The sequence below is a fragment of the Ranitomeya variabilis genome, chromosome 2, assembly GCF_051348905.1.
Source record: "Ranitomeya variabilis isolate aRanVar5 chromosome 2, aRanVar5.hap1, whole genome shotgun sequence".
NCBI classification, from domain to species: domain Eukaryota; kingdom Metazoa; phylum Chordata; class Amphibia; order Anura; family Dendrobatidae; genus Ranitomeya; species Ranitomeya variabilis.
Genome location: NC_135233.1, coordinates 715,742,831 through 715,767,969, shown reverse-complemented (window position 1 = coordinate 715,767,969; position 25,139 = coordinate 715,742,831). Strand labels below are relative to the sequence as shown.

Below are 25,139 nucleotides of genomic sequence, written 5' to 3'. Positions count from 1 at the left end.
TGCTGTGTTGTGACACGTGACCCCAGCGCCCAATCAGCACTGGAGTCACTGTCTCCACTTTCTTATGGATTTAACTTGAAGAGGAAGTGAGGGCTGTGGCTGCTCTCTCACTTCCTCTTCACGCTCAATCTGTATGAAGGCAGAGACATTGACACAGAAGAAAATCCAGCTCACCACCTGCAATTCCACAGTTCTGGAGCACAGATAGCACCTGGGCAGGGTGCAACATCTAATGAAGAAAGCAGAAAAATCCAGCTCACAGATGAAGTCCAAAATTTGTATTTTATTTTCCAAGGTACATGAAGCAAAGATTAAAATTGTGTGTTCACAAAAAAGTGAATACAGGCATCCTTTGACGCGTTATGAGCGACATACGCTCTTTGTCAAAGAGCGCATGTCGCTCGAAACGCGTCAAAAGATGCCTGTACTCTCTTATTTGTGAAGACACAATTTTAATCTTAGCTTCATGTACCTTGGAAAATAAAATGCACTTTTTTGGACTTCATCTGTGAGCTGGATTTTTCTGCTTTCTTCATCAGAGATAGTGACGCCAGCACTGATTAGGCTCCGGGCACCACGTTTCACAATAAGGCAGGAGACACCCAAGATCGCAAGTGCTGACACCGCTGGAACGGTGCCAGCATGTGAGGTGAGTATAGTTTTTTTATTTTATCAGGGCCAACTCCTTTGATTGAAACCCATTCCTCCATCCTAAAAAAAAATATTTGATGGAGTAGACGGGGATATGGTGCAGATGTGTGGTGAAACAGCAGGTTATCTCAACTTTTAACCCCTGCATGACATCCCCCATACATGGTGCATTGCCACAAACCACTGTACATATATAGTGTGATTGGGCTCACTCCAAGAACCAGCAAGATCAAAAATGGATGTCAGCACTATACGAGCACCGACACTGTGCAACCATGCCCACGATCAGTGCAAGCACCGATTGCGTGTGTTTAACCCCTGTGATGCCACTGTCAATAGTGACAGCGATATCAATCGGCATAGTGAAGGATGGAAGCTCCATCTCTGCTCCGATTGGCACAACGTGATGGTGATCGCGTTGTGCCGATTCATCTCCATGGTGATGCTGGATGGACAGATGAACTCGGTGCCACCCAAGTACGGTGACAAGTAGGCTCCTATTTAGAACAGGAGCAGACACGTCTCCTCCCCATATGTGACGCACTGATCTAATGCTCTATAAATCAAAAGAATTGCAGAGTATTAGGTCAGCGATCAGGGCAGGGAAAGTAGATGTCCCATCTTGGGATCAAGTAAAAAAAAATAAAGATAAAAAGAAAAGCATACAGTACACATATTTGGTATCCCTGTGTCTAAAATGACCTGACCTATAAAACGGTCCCACTAGTTGAATCCTTCAGTGAGCACAATAAAAAAAAAACTGGCAAAAAATTATGCTTTTTCTTCATTCCATTGAACATAAAGTGGAATAAAACACAATCAAAAAGTCAAATGTAACTAAAAATATTATTGCTGAAAACGTAATCTTGTCCCGGAAAAAAATAATCCGCCATGAGATGAGAAATAAAAAAGTTACAGCACTCAGAATAAAGCAATGCAAAAATAATTTTTCTATAAAATATTTTTCATTGTGTAAAAACATAAATATAAATTAGGTAACGTTGTAACCGTACTGACCTGAAGAATAAAGCTGCCTTATCAATTTTACCACATGCTGACTGGCATAACCCCCTCAACCCACCTAAAAAGAACAATGTCTAAATTGCTGGTTTTTGTTCATTGTGGCTCCCAAAAATTGGCATAGTAAGCGATCAAAAAATGTTATGTGACTGAAAATGGTACCAATAAAAACATCAACTCATCCCACAAACAGGAAGCCCTCACATGACTATGCCAGCAGAAATATGGAAAAATTATAGCTTTCAAAATATGGTAATGTAAAAACATTGTTTTGCAAAAAGATCATCTTTTAGTGTGTGACAGCAGCATAAAAAAATATACAAATCTGGTATTGCTGTAATCGAAGCGACCCACAGATCGGAAAGTACTCAGCAAGGCCCGGCTCACATTTATTCTGCAATCTACGCTGAGCGCTTACACCAGGGTTTCCATGTAAGTCTCTGAAATACGTGATTCACAAGGACACCACTGAACAGAGGCCAGATGGAGTGCAGAGTAACTCTGCTGGATCCCTCGAGAGTTTCATCTTAACCTCTTCATTCAGAGATTTAAATGAAAATCTCCATAAGCTGCATGATGACCCCCACACAATACAATATTGCCCCCAACAAGTAATCACTGATCAAATTAAAAAAACTACTCACCTACCCCTGTCCCCTCAATGTGATGGTCTGCTCTGTGTAATGTGTGCACCAAGGCTCTGTGCAGCAGGCTTGATTTAGTGATGTCAACATGCCTGCTTCCCTGAAACTCAGACGCACAGGTTGAACGGTCAAACAGGGAGCTGACGGCTCTCCGTTCCACCATTGTATTCAACTATAATTGCATCCTGAGGATGCAATAGCAATAAAAGTGTGACGCATGACAGAGAAGCCCAATGCAGTCACCAGGATTCCAGACTCACGGGCCCTATAGCAGCTGCTTGGTCTGCCGCTATTAGTGGTAAGCCACTGTGCTGTATTCAGCTTTAACCAGATTAAACAAGTGAAAAGCCTTTTTGTAATTCGCAGTGTAGAAAATGTAGACAGAATAAAATAACCTTCTGTAGTTATATTTTTGTTATCACATCATAAAAATTTATTGCAGTTAAAGGGGCTGGACACTTTATCTATATTTTAACAAATGTCTTTGGAACATGATTTTGTGGTACTTAGATGGCATTACATATCCTCCTCCCGCCCTCGTTAGTACAGCCTTCCTTACAGACTATACAACTCTCCTATCCACAAAAAGTCTACTGATGGAGGGAGATGTGACCAGACCTGTCCATCAGCCTCCTCCAAATATTAAACAACTTTCAGAAGCACAGTGTTTTTTTTGGTGGGCTGAAAGACTGGTCTCGTCACATGCTGTTAGGGCTGGCGGAACGCACCAAATACATATATATTTAATTAAAGGTGCGTTCGCAGCCCGGGGTCCACAGTGCAGAGGAACCTGCTGCTAGCAATTGGCGGCACTATATGGTGGTATAAGCGAACTCTGCTACTTCACAGAGTCACCTAGATAGGAAAACGCTGTGCCCTGTTAACCTCACAGAGGATCACAGCTACTTAACAGAGCAGAAAGCAATTAGTGGTCATGCAGTCAGCTTAACACACAAACAACTCCTCTCCGGTGGAGCCGGAATTCTAGTGGCTATACACCTGCCCTGAAATCAAACACACAAAACTCCTCACCGGACGTGCCGGTATTCTAGGGGCTTATTTCAGCCGAACCTGACCACAAGCAGACATGACCACCAAATAGCAAAGCTCATAACATAAGCTGATACTAGCGCATGGCTGTGCAGCCATGCGAACCTTTTACAGCTGACCTCCCATTGCTTGAGTTTTATAAATGTTATTTGAGATGTGTTCAGTTTCCCACTTTGAGAAGACATGCACTGAAATATGCATCTGTGTTTGCTGCAAGTAGTCAACTGCACCCCAGTTCATCCAACGCAAACCTGGAAAAGCAGTTGTGAGTAGCAACATCACTAATACCATCAAGTATCACACGTCTCACAAAAGAGAAGCAGTTCTAATCACCACATTAGTGGTAAGCTTGTTAAATGTTTGATCCAATATAGCAGGCTAACTTTTAAGTTGATAATTTGTGGGCCATACAAAATTATGTTATAAAAATCCAAATTGCCCTTGGCAGAAAAAAGATTCCCATCCCTGACTTAAAGTATTATCAATTCTGAACTTCCATAACTTTTAGGTGCTTAGTCAGAAAAACTAAGTCTGTGGACTGAGAACTACCATGTCCATAGTATAAAGGCAAATATTGATTGTTACATAATATATATTATTTGTAGGAGGCCATGTCTAAATAATGACCTATGAGAATAAGAAGACGCTCTATAGTATTCCAATTTATATCTATACATATATAACTCATTTGCAAAAGTCTGAGGCAGACGTGGAGAAAATCCTGAAAAGTAAGAATGCTTTCAAATACAAAAGTGTCAGTAGTTTGTTTATTATGCAAATTGTCTCTTCAGAGAGGAAGAGAGTTAGAACTCTAGTGCCACCTATTGGAAGGTAGCAATCCTACAAGTCAATGTTGATCCTTTTAACGAGCCTTGCCACATGACTCGTTAAAGGGTGAACATTGACTTGTAGGATTGCTACCTTCTAATAGGTGGCACTAGAGTTCTAGCTCTCTTCCTCTGTGAAGTGACAATTTGCATAATTAGCATATTATCCAGAGGAGCATTGCGGCTTTAAGTCTCATCATCTCGGCATGCTTAGCATGTTGATCTCTGCAAGGAGAAACAAAACTTCTTGGATAGTAGTTTGTTTATCACGCAAAAAAATGTTAAGTGGGTGATCAAATAAGAAATCTCAATCAAATCAATATTTGATGTCACCAACGTATGCCTTCAAAACAGCATCAATTCTTGTAGGTACACTTGCAGAGTTTTTTAAATAACTGGGCAGGGATGTTGTTCCATAAATCTTGGTGCACTAATCAGAGAACATCTGTGGATGTAGACTTGTGCAAATCCTTCGTCTCTTCATGTAATGCCGTTGAGATTTAATGATGTTGTGATAAGGGTTTTATGGGGGCCATATCATGACTTTCATGACTCCTTTTTTTTCTTGAAGATAGTTCTTAATGATATTGGCTTTATGTTTGGGGTCATTGCTTTGCTGCAGAATAAATTTGGAGTCAATCAGACACCTCCAAAAAGATGGATAAATATTTGCCTGTATTTATCAGCACTGAAAGACACTATTAATCCTGGACAAATCACCAACTCCATTTACTGAGATGCAATCTGGAACTTGAAAGGAGCCACCATTCATCATGCTTCACTGTTGCCTGCAGGCATTAATAAATGTACCACTCACCAGCCATTTGACAATAAATATGCTTCCTGTTATGAGACAAAATAGTAAATATTTGGCGGGATGTCCAGAAAACCTGTTGCCATTTTTCTGCATACCAGTTTTTATGTTTTGGATGCATATTTGAGTCGCTTGGCCTTGTTTCCATGTCAAATGCATGGGTATTTGTCTGCAATTCTTACATGAATACCATTTCTGGCCAGACTTTTCCAAACTTTATAAGTAGAAGAAACTCTTGAGTGGCAATTAGACCTCATGTTTGCTTTAAGTTTCTGTACTGTTTTTCCAATATAGAGACCCGCAATAGGATATTTAGCGTACAATATCAGGAACTCATAATTGTTCACCTGGTGAGGTGGATTCTCAAAGCCATAGGTCAAAGTGAGAACACAGATCGGTGATGATAGCACAGCAGAGTGTGTCTTCCCAGAAAAAACATGGTTCAAAGATGACTCAGCCAAACCAGTAACAACACTATATTGCTGTAGAAGACGTTTATTTGAAAGGAACCTTATAGTCCGGCTGTGGTTTGTATAAGAAAACAGGTTTTGCCCCACCTTAAATTGCAGGAATATGTTCCTTTTGGTGTACCAGAGGGAATTAAGTTCCTGACCAAAATCTTTTTATTAAATTTCGAGACTGTCTGTAACATAGCAAGGAGTAGTCTTTGAATATTGTCTTTAGCTGGTCATCCTTATTTAGGACTAGATGGTGGCCCGATTCTAACGTATCGGTTATCCTAGAATATGTAGGTAGTATATAGCACAGGCTACATACTATATTGCACAGTGACGTAGTGTATAACACAACCGATGTAGTATATAACATAGCTACGCAGTATATAACATAGCCACGTAGTGTATTGCACAGGCACGTAGTATATTGGTCAGCCACGTAGTATATAGCAGAGCCAGGTAGTATATAACATAGCCACGTAGTATATTGTAGAGGCACGTAGTATATAACAGAGCCACGTAGCATATTGCACAGCCATGTAGTATATTGCACAGCCACTAGTATATAACAGAGCCACGTAGTACATTGCACAGTCGACGTAGTATATAACAGAACCGACACAGCCACATAGTATATTGCACAGCTACGTAGTATATAACACAGAGCACGTAGTATATTGCACAGCTACGTAGTATATAGTACAGCCACGTAGTATATAACAGAGCCACGTAGTATATTGCACAGCCACGTAGTATATAACATAGCCACGTAGTGTATTGCACAGGCACGTAGTATATTGGTCAGCCACGTAGTATATAGCAGAGCCAGGTAGTATATAACATAGCCACGTACTATATTGTAGAGGCACGTAGTATATAACAGAGCCACGTAGCATATTGCACAGCCACGTAGCATATTGCACAGCCACGTAGTATATTGCACAGCCACTAGTATATAACAGAGCCACGTAGTACATTGCACAGTCGACGTAGTATATAACAGAACCGACACAGCCACATAGTATATTGCACAGCTACGTAGTATATAACACAGAGCACGTAGTATATTGCACAGCCACATAGTATATAGTACAGCCACGTAGTATATAACAGAGCCACGTAGTATACTGCACAGCCACGTAGTATATAACAGAGCCACGAAGTATATTGTACAGTCGACGTAGTATATAACAGAACCGACACAGCCACATAGTATATTGCACAGCTACGTAGTATATAACACAGAGCACGCATTATATTGCACAGCCACGTAGTATATTGCAGTCACATTGCATATTGCCCAGCTACATAGTATATAGCACAGAGATGTAGTATATAACAGAGCCCACGCAGTATGTAACACAGCCCGCGTAGTAGAAAGCAATGTGGGCTCTATATGCGTGTTTAAAAAAGACTTAAAATAAAAAATAAACATATACTCACCTTCCGAATGCCCCTTGAAGTCCTGGCGCCGGTGTGGGGTGCACGCAGCAGCTTCCGGTCCCAGGGTTGGTATGAGCGCAGGACCTGTGATGACGTCGCGGTCACATGACCGTGACATCATGGCAGGTCCTTCTCGCATAGCATCCTTGGCACCGGAACCTGCCGCTTGCACTGCCGAGGACAGCGCGCGACGTCGGATGGTGAGAATAACTTTTTTTTATTTTTATTATTTGTAACATTAGATCTTATTACTATTGATGCTGCATATGCAGCATCAATAGTAAAAAGTTGGTCACACAGGGTTAATAGCAGCGTTAAGGGACTGTGCTACACCGCGGTCCGTTAACGCTGGCATTAACCCTATGTGAGCGCTCAGCGCGGACTGCAGGGCAGTAAAGCAGCAGCCATTTCGCTGCCAGACTATGGCCGTCGCTGATTGGTCGTGGCAATGGTCGTGGGCGTTTTTCCACGACCAATCAGCTACTTGGATTTCCATGACAGACAGAGGCCGCGACCAATGAATATCCGTGACAGACAGAAAGAAAGAAAGAAAGAAAGAAGAACAGACGGAAGTGACCCTCAGACAATTATATAGTAGATAGAATGGAGTAGGGATCTTTTCTCTTTATTTAAGTAGTTAGTTTTGTGGATCCTGATGTCTGATCATTTGGTTATCAATAGAGGTGGGATGGCATCCTTGATTTAAAAATGTCCTTTTAAAGATGGTAAAAGTGTTATTTTCTGTTTGAAGTGCTGGTAAAAGTACAATTATAACTGATGGTCTGGCTGTAGACATTAAACTTTACAATGTATTTTAGGTGGAAAATGTCCCATCAGAGGTATGTAGGGTGGTCACTAGGTTTCCAGTACTTGGCTGTCTATACTGAGCTGTTCTGCATTTTTATGATAATGTTGATAAAACTACCTCCTGTTTGTGAGTGGTCCATTGTCAGGTTTATGGTGGAATCTTTTACAGAAGCTTATTAGTCCTTGCTTACTCGTCTAGATTGTTACGGTGTCATCAATGTAACAGAAGTAGGGGAAGAGTTTGATGAAGCAGAATGCTTACATTTTGTGAGCTGTGTCACAGACTCAGAGGGGCTCCCATTTTCTTTAAGATACATATGGCAAGAGCTTAGTCTATCTTCAAGGGGATGGCACCCTTGAGAAGGAGACCTATTGCAGTTTGACTAATAGATACAGTTGTGGCCAAAAGTATTGACACCCCTGCAATTCTGTCAGATAATACTCAGTTTCTTCCTGAAAATGATTGCAAACCTAAATTCTTTGGTATTATTATCTTCATTTAATTTGTCTTAAATGAAAAAACTTTGGTGTCCAGGAGATTCTGTAGCTGGCTGCTTTTTTAGCCAACAGACACTGGCAGAGATGCCCTGTCAACATGGCAGAGCATAAGACAAGAAGCTACTCTGTCAACATGACAACAAATGGAAGCAATATAAGTCTTTGATAGCTCTGTGGCATCAGAGATTGGCGCCGGAAAGAAGAGGAATGAAGGAATCGGAGAGGTGGCAGTGCGCTGCCAAATATAGGAATAAAGTGCAATATTCAGCAAATAATATTACCTCTATTAAAGTCCACAAATCCATAGATCAAAAAATGGATTTCGGCTCCAGACAAGAGCCTTTGTCAGGTGACCCAGACAAAGGATCTTGTTCAGTGCTGAAAAACAGTTTGCGATCAGTGGACTTTAATAAAGGTACCGTAATATTATTCGCTGAATATTACACTTCATACTTCTTTTGGGCAGCGCTCTTCCACCTGGACGATTCCTTAATCAATTTGTCAACCCGCTCATTGCCTTAGCATGTTCTCTCCTGGTGCTGTCTCCCACCTCCCAAAGAGAATTTAATCTACCATTCACTCCATGAATTGCAGTAGAACTAGCCACCTACTTAAGCTCTCTTAAAGTATATATACCGTATATACTCGAGTATAAGCCGAGATTTTCAGCCCAAATTTTTGGGCTGAAAGTGCCCCTCTCGGCTTATACTCGAGTCATGATCGGCGGTGGGGTCGGCGGGTGAGGGGGGAGAGAGGACTGTCGCATACTCACCTAGTCCCGGCGCTCCCCCTGCCCGTCCCACGGTCTTCGGTGCCGCAGCTCGTCCCCTGTTCAGCGGTCACGTGGGACCGCTCATTAAAGTTATGAATATGGACTCCACTCCCATAGGGGTGGAGCCGCATATTCATTCCTCTAATCACCGGTAACGGTGACCGCTGACAGAGGAAGAGGCTGCGGCACCCGGAGACCAGCTGTCCGGGATAAGGAGCCAGGGACGCCGGGAGCAGGTAAGTATGTCATAGTTACCTGTCCACGTTCCACCCACCGGGCGCCGCTCCGTCTTCCCGTCCTCTTGCTCTGACTGTTCAGGTCAGAGGGCGCGATGACGTACTAGTGTGCGCGCCGCCCTCTGCCTGAACAGTCAGTGCGGAGAGACGCCGAGACGGGACGCTGAGGAGCTGCGGGCAGCAAGAGAGGTGAGTTTGTCATTTTTTTTTTAATTGCAGCAGCAGCATTATATATTGCACAGATTTATATGGAGCATCTATGGGGACATACTGAACGGTGCAGAGCATTATATATGGCACAGCTTTCTATGGAGCATCTATGGGGCCATAATGAACGGTGTAGAGTATTACATATGGCACAGCTATATATGGATCATCTATGGGACCATAATGAACGGTGCAGAGCATTATATATGGCACAGCTTTATGTGGAGCATCTATGGGACCATAATGAACGGTGCAGAGCATTATATGTGGCACAGCTTTATGTGGAGCATCTATCGGGCCATAATGAACGGTGCAGAGCATTATATATGGCACAGCTTTATGTGGAGCATCTATGGGACCATAATGAACGGTGCACAGCATTATATATGGCACAGCTATATATGGATCATCTATGGGACCATAATGAACGGTGCAGAGCATTATATATGGCACAGCTTTATGTGGAGCATCTAAGGGACCATAATGAACGGTGCAGAGCATTATATATGGCACAGCTTTATGTGGAGCATCTATGGGACCATAATGAACGGTGCAGAGCATTATATGTGGCACAGCTTTATGTGGAGCATCTATGAGACCATAATGAACGGTGCAGAGCATTATATATGGCACAGCTATATATGGATCATCTATGGGGCCATAATGAATGGTGCAGAGCATTATATATGGCACAGCTTTATGTGGAGCATCTATCGGGCCATAATGAACGGTGCAGAGCATTATATATGGCACAGCTTTATGTGGAGCATCTATGGGACCATAATGAACAGTGCAGAGCATTATATGTGGCACAGCTTTATGTGGAGCATCTATGGGACCATAATGAACGGTGCAGAGCATTATATATGGCACAGCTTTATGTGGAGCATCTATGGGGCCATAATGAACGGTGCAGAGCATTATATATGTGGCACAGCTTTATGTGGAGCATCTATGGGACCATAATGAACGGTGCAGAGCATATATGGCACAGCTTTATGTGGAGCATCTATGGGACCATAATGAACGGTGCAGAGCATTATATATGGCACAGCTTTATATGGAGCATCTATGGGACCATAATGAACGGTGCAGAGCATTATATATGGCACAGCTTTATGTGGAGCATCTATGGGACCATAATGAACAGTGCAGAGCATTATATATGGCACAGCTTTATATGGAGCATCTATGGGGCCATAATGAACGGTGCAGAGCATTATATATGGCACAGCTTTATGTGGAGCATCTATGGGGCCATAATGAACGGTGCAGAGCATTATATATGGCACAGCTTTATATGGAGTATCTATGGGACCATAATGAACGGTGCAGAGCATTATATGTGGCACAGCTTTATGTGGAGCATCTATGGGGCCATAATGAATGGTGCAGAGCATTATATGTGGCACAGCTTTATGTGGAGCATCTATGGGGCCATAATGAACGGTGCAGAGCATTATATGTGGCACAGCTTTATATGGAGCATCTATGGGGCCATAATGAACGGTATGGAGCATCTATTTTTATTTTTGAAATTCACCGGTAGCTGCTGCATTTTCCACCCTAGGCTTATACTCGAGTCAATAAGTTTTCCCAGTTTTTTGTGGCAAAATTAGGGGGGTCGGCTTATACTCGGGTCGGCTTATACTCAAGTATATACGGTAATCAAAATTCAATGCAACAAAATGTCCAAGTAAGGTGTAGGCAGCATTCACATTGCATTTTGCTGCTGGTTCACCCCTTCATTGAGGACCTCTGTCTGAATACCCCTGATGGAGATATTGACCTAAATCAGAATAATGTAGTCAAAAATAAGAATCTTAAGAATATTAAATAGTCCAAAGTTTCATATTTTGGATACCATTTGCTTAACTGAGGTAAATTGCTTGTCCTGTGGACCCACCTGAATACAATTTTTCAGGTATTTCGGTTGAAGCCACCAACTGACTGCTCGATGGGCATCAAAACACAATTTGAATGTAGCCTTATAGTAAAGTGTAAAATGTCATCCAAGTCTGCATTTTCTGTCTTGACTGAAATTCAAGTTTCATGATATTTTTACAATGGAGTACACAAATGACCACCTTTGGAAACTATACAGCTTGTTGTATCAGATGTAAAACCAAATTTTTTACTGAGAACCAAATCAGAGCTAATTAAATCATTTTTAATTATTTCTCCTAAATGTAACAATAAAAATCACAGAGGGTATAATCAAATTTCATGATTAGAAAACTTGATAGCTGAGCATGAAGAAGAAATTACCAAACAAGGGTAGCCCGTAAAACCTGGAAAAATTACAGCAGAAAAATACAAATATGAAAATAATGAACATGTCGATTTAAGAATTGTGGTTTACATTTACTTGTCATTCCAAGATTCTCATTCTTTGATGACAAATTAAAAACATAAATTGGTTTAGAAACAGTTAACATTGACTGGTAATTTCATCCTAGTCTCGTTGTTTTAAATGATTTCAAGGGCATATTAAAATAACCAGAACTGAGGTATTATAGAGCTGAATTACACACCACCAAAATGGTTTCATTTCAAATGGGCAGATCTTCAACCACATTCTTCAGACTCTATCTTTGAAATTAATAATACTCAATTTATGTGCATAAACAGAATGAATGGAAACTATTTAACCAGTTCAGGACCTGGCTATTTACCCCAGTTCCTGACCAGAAAATGCCTTTTTCATAAAAGCTGATTTAAACAGTTGTACAAAATGTGATTATTCAGATACTCAAATCATTTTTGCATCTTTTCTTCATGAATCATGATACATGGGGCTAAATTTCTAAATTATATTTGTACACTTTTTTTTATATTTTTTTTGCTGATACCAGGTAATACTAATGAGAAGATAAAGGAAATATACCTATGGTATGTCTATTTTTCACATTTTTTCAATTACTTTATAACCAAAAATGACTACAAAAACACATTTTTGAAATGTTCTCCCATTTCTATACAAATTAAATTATATATGTTTTTTTTTTTCAATAGGTCTGGTGCTAGTAACAACGTTTTGAATTGGCAGTGACTTTTTTTTAACATTTAAATATTTTTTAAATCTGACATCCCCTGTAACTGAGGCTGGCATATTAGACCCAGGTACAGTGGAAATGCAGTCTTCTGGTTGAATAGAAGAGCAAACAGGATCTTCTAGGGCCCAGCAGCTCTTGCTCCCCCACTACACCAAGCGATCACATGACCATAAGCGCTTCCTATGACTGTATATATAGAGCTTGTTCCGTGCTGTGTATACAGTGATTCAGACCCTAGCCATCGGCTTTCCCTTTGCTGTCTATGAAAATTACGGCGGACCATAAATTAATAAATGGAAAAAAGTATAAGTGGTATTTCCCCTATTTTTAATTATCAGCTGAGGGAAAGACAACGTCTGAAGGCTGATGTTAATATACTGGGAAAGGGCCAAGAGCCCTAAAGGTTCCCAGCTGTTTGCTTAGCCTTTACTGGTTATTATAGTGTAGACCCCCCAAAAAATGATGTGGGGTCAGCCTTATAAACACTAACCAGCAAAGGCTAAACAGACAGCTGCAGGCTGATATTAATAGCGTAGGAAGGGGCCATGGTTATTGGGCCCCCTCCCAGACTAAAAACATGAGCTCTCAGCCACCCAGAAATAGTGCATCCATTAGATGCGCCAATTCTGGTGCTTAGCTTCACTATTCCCACTTGCCCTGTTGTGGTGGCAAGTGGGGTAATATTTGTGGGGTTGATATCAGCTTTGTAATGTCAGCTGACATCAAGCCTACAGGTTAGTAATAAGAAGTAAGAAGTACAGCTGTTACATCTAGGTGATTTCTTGAGCGCTGGCACCAAGCCAGCAAGAACACACTCAGACAGGAGAGTGAGAACGCTCATGTAGTGTGTAGAAGAAGAAGGCTAGCACTCAACTTCTGTGGAGGTGACGATGCTAGTGAACGGACCCAGTAGTCAATAATAAAATATATAATCACTGCACTCGTACAGGATAAGGTTTGCTTCAAGTGAATAATTTATTGGTGAAAAGTGAGGCGACAGAAAAAATGTTTCCGCCAATCAGTGGCCTTGATCACAATTTCGCTGAAAAAAAATGAAAAATACAATAAATATTTCAAAGTAAACATATATACATACAGTACAGACCAAAAGTTTGGACACACTTTCTCATTCAAAGATTTTTCTGTATTTTCATGACTATGAAAATTGTATGTACATTCACACTGAAGGCATCACAACTATGAATTAACACATGTGGAATTATATACTTAACAAAAAAGTGTGAAACAACTGAAATTATGTCTTATTTTCTAGGTTCTTCAAAGTAGCCACCTTTTGCTTTGATGACTGCTTTGCACACTCTTGGCATTCTCTTGATGAGCTTCAAGAGGTAGTTACCGGGAATGGTCTTCCAACAATCTTGAAGGAGTTCCCAGAGATGCTTAGCACTTGTTGGCCCTTTTGCCTTCACTCTGCAGTCTAGCTCATCCCAAACCATCTCAATTGGGTTCATGTTGTGAATTTGCTTTTTGCTCCCTCTAGTGGTTACTAGTTTTTTGACTCTGGTTTTTCTGTCATTCCTTTTATCCGCACCTGGGTCGTTAGTTAGGGGTGTTGCTATATAAGCTCCCTAGACCTTCAGTTCAATGCCTGGCAACGTAGTTATCAGAGCTAGTCTGCTGTGCTCTTGTCTACTGATCCTGGTTCCAGTTATATCAGCTAAGTCTGCCTTTTGCTTTTTGCTATTTGTTTTGGTTTTGTATTTTTGTCCAGCTTGTTCCAAATCTATATCCTGACCTTTGCTGGAAGCTCTAGGGGGCTGGTGTTCTTCCCCCGGACCGTTAGACGGTTCGGGGGTTCTTGAATTTCCAGTGTGGATTTTGATAGGGTTTTTGTTGACCATATAAGTTACCTTTCTTTATTCTGCTATTAGTAAGCGGGCCTCTCTGTGCTAAACCTGGTTCATTTCTGTGTTTGTCATTTCCTCTTACCTCACCGTTATTATTTGTGGGGGGCTTCTATCCAGCTTTGGGGTCCCCTTCTCTGGAGGCAAGAAAGGTCTTTGTTTTCCTCTACTAGGGGTAGCTAGATTCTCCGGCTGGAGCGTGTCATCTAGAATCAACGTAGGAATGATCCCCGGCTACTTCTAGTGTTGGCGTTAGTAGTAGATATATGGTCAACCCAGTTACCACTGCCCTATGAGCTGGATTTTTGTATTCTGCAGACTTCCACGTACCTCTGAGACCCTCGCCATTGGGGTCATAACAGTTTGCCAGGCCAGTATTAAATGTTTAATGCGTTGCAGAAGAGGGATTATAAGAAAGAAGATTCTGAGTTTTTTTTTTTTTCTTTCTTCTTCCCCTTTACCTCAGAGTGGCTATGCTTGCTGCAGACATGAATGTCCAGACCTTGATTACAAGTGTGGACCAGCTGGCTACTCGTGTGCAGGGCATACAAGACTATGTTATCAGAAATCCTAGGTCAGAACCTAAAATACCGATTCCTGAACTGTTTTCCGGAGACAGGTTTAAGTTTAGGAATTTTGTGAATAATTGTAAATTGTTTTTGTCCCTGAGACCCTGTTCATCTGGAGACTCTGCTCAGCAAGTAAAAATAGTTATTTCGTTCTTACGGGGCGACCCTCAGGATTGGGCTTTTTCGCTGGCGCCAGGAGATCCGGCATTGGCTGATATTGATGCGTTTTTTCTGGCGCTCGGTTTACTTTATGAGGAACCCAATCTTGAGATTCAGGCAGAAAAGGCCTTGCTGGCTATGTCTCAGGGGCAGGACGAGGCTGAAGTGTATTGCCAAAAATTTCGGAAATGGTCCGTGCTGACACATTGGAACGAGTGTGCACTGGCCGCTAATTTTAGAAATGGCCTATCTGAAGCCATTAAGAATGTTATGGTGGGTTTTCCCATTCCCACAGGTCTCAATGATACTATGGCTCTGGCTATTCAAATTGACCGGCGGTTGCGGGAGCGCAAAACCGCAAATTCCCTCATGGTGTTGTCTGAACAGACACCTAATTCGGTGCAATGTGATAGAAAAACCGCAAATTCCCTCATGGTGTTGTCTGAACAGACACCTGATTTAATGCAATGTGATAGAATCCTGACTAGAAATGAGCGGAAAATTCATAGACGCCGGAATGGCTTGTGCTACTACTGTGGTGATTCTACACATGTTATCTCAGCATGCTCTAAACGTATAGCTAAGGTTGTTAGTCCTGTCACCGTTGGTAATTTGCAACCTAAATTTATTCTGTCTGTAACTTTGATTTGCTCACTGTCGTCTTATCCTGTCATGGCGTTTGTAGATTCAGGTGCTGCCCTGAGTCTTATGGATCTGTCATTTGCTAAGCACTGTGGTTTTACTCTTGAACCATTAGAAAATCCTATTCCTCTTAGGGGTATTGATGCTACGCCATTGGCAGCAAATAAACCGCAGTATTGGACACAGGTTATCATGTGCATGACTCCTGAACACCGCGAGGTGATACGTTTCCTGGTTTTACATAAAATGCATGATTTGGTTGTTTTAGGGCTGCCATGGTTACAGACCCATAATCCAGTCCTGGACTGGAAGGCTATGTCAGTCTCAAGTTGGGGCTGTCGTGGTATTCATGGGGATTCCCTGCCTGTGTCTATTGCTTCTTCTACGCCTTCGGAAGTTCCGGAGTATTTGTCTGATTATCAGGATGTCTTCAGTGAGTCTGAGTCCAGTGCACTGCCTCCTCATAGGGACTGTGACTGTGCTATAGATTTGATCCCAGGCAGTAAGTTTCCTAAGGGAAGACTGTTTAATCTGTCGGTACCTGAACATACCGCTATGCGTTCATATATCAAGGAGTCTCTGGAGAAAGGACATATTCGTCCGTCTTCTTCCCCCCTTGGTGCGGGATTCTTTTTTGTGGCAAAAAAGGACGGATCTTTGAGACCTTGTATTGATTATCGGCTTTTAAATAAGATCACTGTCAAATTTCAGTATCCTTTACCGCTGTTGTCTGACTTGTTTGCCCGGATTAAAGGTGCCAAGTGGTTCACCAAGATAGACCTTCGTGGTGCGTACAACCTTGTGCGCATTAAGCAAGGTGATGAATGGAAAACCGCATTCAATACGCCCGAAGGTCATTTTGAGTACTTGGTGATGCCTTTTGGGCTCTCCAATGCGCCTTCAGTTTTTCAGTCCTTTATGCATGACATTTTCCGGAAGTATCTGGATAAATTTTTGATTGTTTATCTGGATGATATTTTGGTTTTTTCTGATGATTGGGATTCGCATGTGGAGCAGGTCAGGTTGGTCTTTAAAATTTTGCGTGAAAATTCTTTGTTTGTCAAGGGCTCAAAGTGTCTCTTTGGTGTACAGAAGGTTCCCTTTTTGGGGTTCATTTTTTCCCCTTCTGCTGTGGAGATGGACCCAGTCAAGGTCCGAGCTATTCTTGATTGGACTCAGCCCTCGTCGGTTAAGAGTCTTCAGAAGTTCTTGGGTTTCGCTAACTTCTACCGTCGTTTTATCGCTAATTTTTCTAGCATTGTGAAACCGTTGACGGATATGACCAAGAAGGGCTCCGATGTAGCTAACTGGGCTCCTGCTGCCGTGGAGGCTTTCCAGGAGTTGAAGCGCCGGTTTACTTCGGCGCCTGTTTTGTGCCAGCCCGATGTCTCACTTCCCTTTCAGGTTGAGGTGGATGCTTCAGAGATTGGAGCAGGGGCCGTTTTGTCGCAGAGAGGCCCTGGTTGCTCTGTTATGAAACCTTGTGCCTTTTTCTCCAGGAAGTTTTCGCCTGCCGAGCGAAATTATGATGTGGGCAATCGGGAGTTGTTGGCCATGAAATGGGCATTTGAGGAGTGGCGTCATTGGCTCGAGGGTGCTAAGCATCGTGTGGTGGTCTTGACTGATCACAAAAATCTGATGTATCTCGAGTCTGCTAAACGCCTTAATCCGAGACAGGCCCGCTGGTCATTGTTTTTCTCCCGCTTTGATTTTGTTGTCTCGTATTTACCAGGTTCAAAGAATGTGAAGGCCGATGCTCTTTCTAGGAGCTTTGTGCCTGATGCTCCTGGAGTCGCTGATCCTGTTGGTATTCTTAAAGATGGAGTTATCTTGTCAGCTATTTCTCCGGATCTGCGACGTGTGTTGCAGAGATTTCAGGCTGATAGGCCTGAGTCTTGTCCACCTGACAGACTGTTTGTCCCGGATAAATGGACCAGCAGAGTCATTTCCGAGGTTCATTCCTCGGTGTTGGCAGGTCACCCGGGAATTTTTGGCACCAGAGATCTGGTGGCCAGGTCCTTTTGGTGGCCTTCCTTGTCAAGGGATGTGCGGTCATTTGTGCAGTCCTGTGGGACTTGTGCTCGAGCTAAGCCTTGCTGTTCTCGTGCCAGCGGTTTGCTCTTGCCCTTGCCTGTCCCGAAGAGACCTTGGACACATATCTCCATGGATTTCATTTCTGATCTTCCGCTATCTCAGGGCATGTCCGTTATCTGGGTGATATGTGATCGCTTCTCCAAGATGGTCCATTTGGTTCCTTTGCCTAAGCTGCCTTCCTCTTCCGATCTGGTTCCTGTGTTTTTCCAGAACGTGGTTCGTTTGCACGGCATCCCTGAGAATATTGTGTCAGACAGAGGATCCCAGTTCGTTTCTAGGTTCTGGCGATCCTTTTGTAGTAGGATGGGCATTGATTTGTCGTTTTCGTCTGCTTTCCATCCTCAGACTAATGGACAGACGGAGCGAACCAATCAGACTTTGGAGGCTTATTTGAGGTGTTTTGTCTCTGCTGATCAGGACGATTGGGTGACATTCTTGCCGTTGGCTGAGTTTGCCCTTAATAATCGGGCTAGTTCCGCCACCTTGGTTTCGCCTTTTTTCTGCAACTCTGGTTTCCATCCTCGCTTTTCTTCGGGTCATGTGGAGCCTTCTGACTGTCCTGGGGTGGATTCTGTGGTAGATAGGTTGCAGCGGATCTGGAATCATGTGGTGGACAACTTGAAGTTGTCACAGGAGAGGGCTCAGCGCTTTGCCAACCGCCGCCGCGGTGTGGGTCCCCGACTACGCGTTGGGGATTTGGTATGGCTTTCTTCCCGCTTTGTTCCTATGAAGGTCTCCTCTCCCAAATTTAAACCTCGTTTTATTGGGCCTTACAAGATATTGGAAATCCTTAATCCTGTATCTTTTCGTCTGGATCTTCCTGTGTCGTTTGCTATTCACAATGTATTTCATAGGTCCTTGTTGCGGCGGTACATTGTGCCTGTAGTTCCTTCTGCTGAGCCTCCTGCTCCGGTGTTGGTTGAGGGCGAGTTGGAGTACGTGGTGGAGAAGATCTTGGATTCTCGCCTCTCCAGGCGGAGGCTTCAGTACCTGGTCAAGTGGAAGGGCTATGGTCAGGAGGATAATTCCTGGGTGGTCGCCTCTGATGTTCATGCGGCCGATTTAGTTCGTGCCTTTCATGCCGCTCATCCTGATCGCCCTGGTGGTCGTGGTGAGGGTTCGGTGACCCCTCACTAAGGGGGGGGTACTGTTGTGAATTTGCTTTTTGCTCCCTCTAGTGGTTACTAGTTTTTTGACTCTGGTTTTTCTGTCATTCCTTTTATCCGCACCTGGGTCGTTAGTTAGGGGTGTTGCTATATAAGCTCCCTAGACCTTCAGTTCAATGCCTGGCAACGTAGTTATCAGAGCTAGTCTGCTGTGCTCTTGTCTACTGATCCTGGTTCCAGTTATATCAGCTAAGTCTGCCTTTTGCTTTTTGCTATTTGTTTTGGTTTTGTATTTTTGTCCAGCTTGTTCCAAATCTATATCCTGACCTTTGCTGGAAGCTCTAGGGGGCTGGTGTTCTTCCCCCGGACCGTTAGACGGTTCGGGGGTTCTTGAATTTCCAGTGTGGATTTTGATAGGGTTTTTGTTGACCATATAAGTTACCTTTCTTTATTCTGCTATTAGTAAGCGGGCCTCTCTGTGCTAAACCTGGTTCATTTCTGTGTTTGTCATTTCCTCTTACCTCACCGTTATTATTTGTGGGGGGCTTCTATCCAGCTTTGGGGTCCCCTTCTCTGGAGGCAAGAAAGGTCTTTGTTTTCCTCTACTAGGGGTAGCTAGATTCTCCGGCTGGAGCGTGTCATCTAGAATCAACGTAGGAATGATCCCCGGCTACTTCTAGTGTTGGCGTTAGTAGTAGATATATGGTCAACCCAGTTACCACTGCCCTATGAGCTGGATTTTTGTATTCTGCAGACTTCCACGTACCTCTGAGACCCTCGCCATTGGGGTCATAACAGGTTCAGTTCTGGTGACTGTGGAGGCCAAGTCATCTGGCATAGCACCCCATCACTCTCCTTCTTGGTCAAATAGCCCTTACACAGCCTGGAGGTGTGTTTGGGGTCATTGTCCTGTTGAAAAATAAATGATGGTCCAACTAAACACAAACTGGATGGAATAGCATGCTGCTGCAAGATGCTGTGGTAGCCATGTTGGTTCAGTATGCCTTCAATTTTGAATAAATCCCGACAGTGTCACCAGTAAAGCACCCCCACACCATCACACCTCCTCCTCCATGCTTCACGGTGGTTCACCTTTTCTGCATCGCACAAAGACATGGTGGTTGGAACCAAAGATCTCAAATTTGGACTCATCAGACCAAAGCACAGATTTCCACTGGTCTAATGTCCATTCCTTGTGCTCTTTAGCCCAAAAAAGTATCTTCTGCTTGTTGCCTGTCCTTAGCAGTGGTTTCCTACCAGCTGTTTTACAATGAAGGCATGCTGCACAAAGTCTACTCTTAACAGTTGTTGTAGAGATGTGTCTGCTGCTAGAACTCTGTGTGGCATTGACCTGGTCTCTAATCTGAGCTGCTGTTAACCTGCGATTTCTAAGGCTGGTGACTCGGATAAAGTTATCCTCAGAAGCAGAGGTGACTCTTGGTCTTCCTTTCCTGAGGCGATCCTCATGTGAGCTAGTTTCTTTCTAGCGCTTGATGGTTTTTGCTACTGCACTTGGGGACACTATAAAATTTTCCCAATTTTTCGGACTGACTGACCTTCATTTCTTAAAGTAATGATGGCCACTCGTTTTTCTTTACTTAGCTGCTTTTTTCTTGCCATAATACAAATTCTAACAGTCTATTCAGTAGGACTATCAGCTGTGTATCCACCAGACTTCTGCACAACACAACTGATGGTCCCAACCCCATTTATAAGGCAAGAAATCCCACTTATTAAAACGGACAGGGCACACCTGCGAAATGAAAACCATTCCCGGTGACTACCTCTTGAAGCTCATCAAGAGAATGCCAAGAGTGTGCAAAGCAGTCATCAAAGCAAAAGGTGGCTACTTTGAAGAACCTAGAATATAAGACATAATTTCAGTTGTTTCACACTATTTTGTTAAGTATATAATTCCACATGTGTTAATTCATAGTTTTGATGCACTCAGTGTGAATGTACAATTTTCATAGTCATGAAAATACAGAAAATTCTTTAAATGAGAAGGTGTGTCCAAACTTTTGGTCTGTACTGTATATACAAAATCAAACACATGTCAGGATGGTCCAAGAAATACACCTAGATACATGGGTGTAAGTATGAGGCATATGGTGAAGGAACATAAAGTACGCAGGACTAGGGTTAAGAAAAATAGTTCCATGGGATGGAATGTAGCAGATGCATAATTGAAACAACAAATCAAATAGGCATACCCCTTCGTAGGTTGTTTTCTAGAATTTGAACATGTAGTATCATTGAGGTAGGTAAATATGAGGGTGTATACATACAATCCTGTTGGGGATGATAGAAGACAGTAAGAGAAGATCTGAATATCTGGCACATGAAGCGAGAAAGCTCATGCTACAGGAGAATAAGTAAAAACATACATTGGGTAAGGTGCTGTCAGGATGATATAAAAAAGGCATATAGTAGTGTTTACCAGATACAAGCTTGTATTTTATATATAGTACAGATTATATGGTCTGAGAAATTGTGCTAATGTTATAGAGAAAACACAGTGACAATTAGAGTAGGTATTTACCACACTGAGGTAAAGACGCCAAGTTAGGAATGCATTCACTGTGCACCGACAGGCAATAAGTTGTAACATAAAGATGTAATGAATCAGGGCAACTGTGCACATATAGGATTATGAATATAGCAATATAAGGCTGGGTTCATACTGCGTTAAAGCAGCCCGTTCAATGCATGCGTTAAACGGACTGCATTAACGCAAGTGCCGAAATGCAATCGCGCTAGAGCAGACAGAGCTAGCAGATGCTCTATCTGCGCTAGCGGTGACGGACCCGGAAACGCTGCAGCCCGCTTCCGAGGGTCCATCACAGAATGACGGCACATCGCTAGCGCATGCCCATTATGGCAAGCGTTGGCGATGCGCCTGAAATAGCAGCGTTAACGGACTGCGTTACACCACGTTATGCCGCAGTGTAATTCAGTCCATCTAACTGACTGCCATAACACAGTATGAACCAGCCTAACTAAATTCACATACATTGGTATTTGGTTTTGATACAGTGGAAATGCTGAGATATATACTGTATATCCAGGCAAGGAGGATATTATGGCCAAAAGAGGGTTTGGAAACAACTGCTTTCCAAACCCTCTTTTGGCCATAATATCTTCCTTGCCTGGATATATATATCTCAGCATTGTATCAGTAATGCCAACCAGCACAGTAACTCCATTCAAACACGGACGTGTCCTTTTTTCAAAACCAAATACCAATATACTGTATGTGAACTTAGTTATATTGCTATATTCATAATCCTATATGTGCACACTTGCCGATTCATTACATCTTTATGTTACAGCTTATTGCCTGTCGGTGCACACTGTATGCATTCCTACTTTGGCGTCGTTTGGACCCCAGTGCAAAAAAAATTTTCCCCCTCAGTGTGGTAAATACCTACTCTAATTGTCACTGTGTTTTCTCTATAACATTAGTACAATTTCTCAGACCATATAATCAGCACTATATAAAAAATACAAGCTTGTATCTGGTAAACACTACTATATGCCTTTTTATATCATCCTGACAGCACTTACCCTATGTATGTTTTTACTTATTCTCCTGTAGCATGACCTTTCTCGCTTCATGTGCCAGATATGCATATCTTCTCTTACTGCCTTCTATCATCCCCAACAGGATTGTATGTATACACCCTCATATTTATCTACCTCAACGATACTACATGTTCAAATTCTAGAAAACAACCTAGGAAGGGGTATGTCTATATTTTTCCTTTCCTAGATAACCCTAGTCCTGCGTACTTTATGTTCCTTCACCATATGCCTCATCCTTACACCCATGTATCTAGGTGTATTTCTTGGACCATCCTGACATGTGTTTGATTTTGTATATATGTATATATGTTTACCTTGAAATATTTATTGTAGTTTTCCTTTTTTTTCAGCGACATTGTGATCAAGGCCAATGATTGGCTGAAACATTAATTTTTTCTATTGCCTCACTTTTCACCAATAAAATATTCACTTGAAGCAAACCTTATCCTGTACGAGTGCAGTGATTACATATTTTATTATCCATGTAGTGTGTAGCGCTGACATGAGAAAGGACATAGGAGTTCATAGCTGATGAACCCCGGTCATCGCACTGACGTCACCACTCGCCACATGAGATTTTTCTCACGATGCGAGCTGTGTCGTCAGTGAGGTGACCGGGGTTAATCAGCTATGAATGCCGGTGACCTTTCTCACATCAGTGCTACATACTGCATGAGCCTAATCATGCTCCTGTCTCAGTCTGTTCCCGCTGTTGTGGAGAGCATTCGCATTGCTGATGTGACTGCTCTCCAAATCATCCGGATCATCGTGGGACAGATATGGATTATCTTCTAGTCGTACAGGTGAGGAATATGGTGTTTTATTGTTTTTTGTCAAATACTGGGGACATGGGCATTGGTGGATTATCTTCTCGTCGGACAGGTGAGTACAACTTTGCTATTTTTTTTAATTTAATTTAAACAAATGGGTAAAAGAGGGTGTCGACTTTATTCTTGCTATGTCTTTATTAAAATCTTACTATGGAGTTTATAATGGGGGCGCCTCTCCATTACTAACCTGTGGACTTGATCTCAGCGGCCATAAAACTGCTGACATCAACCCTACAATTAACTCACTTGCCACCACACCAGGGCAAGTGGGAAGAGCCAGGAAAAGCGCCAGAATTTGCACATCTAATAAATGTGCTTTTTTGGGGCAGCTGCGGGCTGAGGAAGGCCAATATCCATTCCAGTTTGAGAATACCAGCCCCAAGCTGTCCGCTTTAACTTTGCTAATTGTCAAAAATGGGAAGAACCCCACGTCATTTTTTAAATTATTTATTTAAATAATTAAAAAATATGGCATGGGGACCCCTCAAATTTTTAATAACCAGCCAATATAAAGCTGAAAGCTGGGGATTGAAGCTGGTTATCAAAAATAGAGGGGAACCCATGCAATTCTTTTAAATTTACATATTGCACAGGTGAAGGCTGATGAATACGCTCATCAGCCTCACCTGCTCTCACTGCTATCAGTGAGAGCAGGTGTAGGATGATGAAAGTAGTCCTCTCATCAGCCGTTGCCTGTGACCATCTGTAACTTTTTAACGCAAGTCAGAGCTGCTGGCTTACACAGAACTCTGACCGGCGGTAATCATCCTGCCGTCAATCAGAGATGGTGTTTCTTGCACTGTTACGCAGATGACAGTGAGCGTGGGAAACAGCCAATGTGTAACACAGACTGCCTGGAAAAGTCCATGTTCGGGGTCCATATACGGACACTAGGTGTTCGGTATGGATCCGGCACTTTACTGTTCAGGTTCACCCATAATATCAAAAACAAGCGCAAAATATCAAAAAAAAAAACTTAAAACCTAAATATGTTTAGCTTTGGCTAGTTTCACGCTAGCGTTTTGAGGAGCTGCGGAGGGCTGCGGACTTCCTCCGTGAAGCCCCGCCCTCGGCTGCACCTCCGCCGCTAGCTCCGCCTACTTCTGCATGCGGCCTGCGTACCTATCTTTAACATTAGGTACGCAGGTCGTGCCGCTGTATGCGGATGCTTCCGCATGTGTCGTTTTGACGATGCGGAAAAAAAAGAAATTGCTACAAGCTGTGTCCTACGCTGGTCGCCGCATCGTCAAAACGACGCATGCGGAAGCATCCGCATACAGCGGCACAACCTGCGTACCTAATGTTAAAGATAGATACGCCGGCCGCATGCAGAAGTAGGCGGAGCTAGAGGCGGAAGCGCTACCGAGGGCGGGGCTTCACGGAGGAAGTCCGCAGCCCTCCGCAGCTCCTCCAAACGCTAATGTGAAACCGGCCTTATTTGTCCTTTGCATATCAGTTTTCTGTTTCATGATGTTAAGGAAGAGAATTGTCACATCTGAACAAGCTTGATTCAAGATTTTGGAAACCTGTGCCAGCCGCATATTTCTTGTTGTAAAATGATCTTGGCAAAAATTACTCAAGCTGTGATGCATTCTTACAGAAAGAGATATTCAACACCAAGTTCTCAAATAAATAGCACGAATGCCAACAAGTGGGGATCATCCGATAAATTGGTATGAAATATTTACGCCAGGTTCACTCTTTCCAGTGCGATACAGAGATTGTGACTGTTTTGTTCTACAAAATGATCCAAAAATGGAAACTTGCATCAAGACACTATTATTAAACAACATGGTTTCGAGTGCAATT

At 42.7% G+C, this 25,139-nt stretch overlaps 1 protein-coding gene across 1 annotated transcript in view; it reads right to left on the bottom strand.

Annotated features, from left to right (window-relative positions):
* NT5DC1 (5'-nucleotidase domain containing 1) overlaps positions 1 to 25,139 on the bottom strand; it is a 397,045-nt gene that overhangs the window by 189,454 nt on the left and 182,452 nt on the right. The window lies entirely within an intron of this gene.